Raw genomic sequence first — 2,500 nt, 5'->3', positions numbered from 1 at the left:
GAACATCAAAATATGCCTTATAAGTGCGGATCACAAAGTTTGATATATTGCGCCTTTGACGAACTAGCATGTAACAGCCACATATGTAGCAGAAAGTGTCTGGATCATTAACGCAATTTCCTCTTGACGAAGCCATCACTCTAACATGAGACCTGAAAAAAGAAACAATAATGTCAATATTTTGCACAATAACACTTATTACTATCTTACTACTATGTACTGTGAAGTATTTGCTTTCTACAAGCACCCTCTCTGTCCGTCCGGAGGGCAGTTTTTGGAAAAATGACATGTAGGAAAAATGGATTATGTATTTGAAATCAGCATGAAAAAAAACGACTTAAAATTGACAGATATATCTAAGTTACCAGAATATGTGATTAAAATTGTTCCCCTTATATATGAAATTGTTCTTTCATAGTTATATTATTATTTGCGATAGGTTATTAATGCATTATGGGACGAGATCGCTCTCTTGATAATAAAATATCAAGAAATATCACCTATCATATAATTCCACTTATATGCATTGTCCATAATATGTGTAGTATGAGAACAAATGCTGATAAACTAGAGTTTTATAGATAATTAGAAAACTTGTGGGGATTGTAGGCCTATGCTTGCACATCCGAGATTATTATATTCTGCAATCACCAAAGCATCGAATAACTTGTTTCACCTATTATATGAATAAACATATCTATGTACATATATACATACAAGCTTCGTTGTAAGCATATGTGCAGTGGCACGACCACAGTAAAACACGTTCTGAAACAGGTAGACACTCACAATCATGTGCACGTGAGTTCACGCAGGTATGTATATAAGCTCACACTGTCCCCTACGCATTCATACACACACGTACAAACATACAGCTTGTACTCTAGTGCAAAATATGTTAAGGACGTCATAGGGTAGCATAAAGCCCATTAACCTTAGATTCTGCCTTTAGCAGAATGAAACCACTTGACGTTACTGCAAACCAAATCTGCCAATGGTATCAACGCACCAAAATAGTTGTTTAAGTCTCTAATCCTACTCCCTATCTACCCTTCCGCCATTTCTCTTGGTCCCTTTCCATCGACCGGGATCCCGCTCAACTCAAATCAATGAGAAAAATTATCTCGTCCCTCCCTAGTACGGGAAACAAAAGAACATGGCGCTGGGAACAGAACTTTTATTTCGAAACATCGTCAGCATCTATTGTTGCCCGGACTCGACAATAGGAACGCTCTTGGCTCTTTGGGAGTTGCAAGTGGAGGGTCGATACCGATGTTCTTTAAGAAATGAATCATTTGGTCCAAATTTCAAAGTCAGCAGAAGAAAAATTTCATTCAATTTAAGGTAGAATCACATTTGGGTTTTGTCTACGTTGGGTATCAATCCCACCTCTTAATCGTGATAGTTCTAGTTGGGTCGCCAGTAAAAATATATTGTCATGTTTATCCAAGTACTTATGGCAAATGTTATAACAGGACCAAACATAAACGCTTCATGCTGGCAACTCCTCATTTCATCCTGAGGATTTTTTATTTTATTTTATTTCTATTTTTATTTTATTTTTTAACAAACTTAAAAATCGACAAAGCTCTTTAGGCAGTTCGTCATTTCTTCCTGAAGATTTTTTTTTTTTTTTTTTTTTTTTACACAAACTTCAAAATCGACAAAGCTCTTTAGTTACAATATTAGGACCAGAAACATAGAAACTCGTAAACTCGATGAGGGAGCTAAGAAATACAAAATTCGGGATTTTTTTAGAAACAACGACAAACCTAATTAAAAGTTTTTACTACTGTAATTCTTTTCTTGTTAACGCCAGGTGGTTTTAGTCAATTTAAAAGTATAATTCTTCCCATAATGAATTAATCATTAGATATTTCGGTCAATTTATAATGTCACCCAACCATAGAACACATAAGCCACATATCAAATTCTATGGTTGGGTGAAACTATAAATTGACCATATATATATATATATATATATATATATATATATATATATATATATATACATATATATATATATATATACATATATATATATACATATATATATATATATGTATATATATATATGTATATATATATATATATATATACAATATATATATAAATTTATACAGGTCTTCAAAATTCTAAAGGGAATAGACAACATCAAAAGTGACAAAATTTTCACATTGAATGAGAATCAGACAAGAAACAATGGTCTCAAACTGTCCGGAAATAGATTCAATTTGGAAGTAGGTAGAAACAACTTTGCCAACCGTGTAGTTAATGAATGGAATAAACTTCCTGCACAGGTAGTGCAATGTAGTTCAGTTCGAAGCTTTAAGAATCATTTAGATAAACACCTAAGCAAGATGCTGTAATGATTATAATTTATTTTATATTATTTGTTTTTGTTTTGTTATCATTTGTCTGTTTGATTTTCATTTATTATTAGTTACATGTCAGTTTATTATTATTTACTATTTACCTGTTTGTTTATTATCTAACTATA

Source organism: Oratosquilla oratoria, chromosome 41 (genome assembly GCF_046742065.1).
Source record: "Oratosquilla oratoria isolate Oo_2021 chromosome 41, ASM4674206v1, whole genome shotgun sequence".
NCBI lineage: Eukaryota > Metazoa > Arthropoda > Malacostraca > Stomatopoda > Squillidae > Oratosquilla > Oratosquilla oratoria.
Note: the sequence above shows the minus strand (reverse complement) of the source record.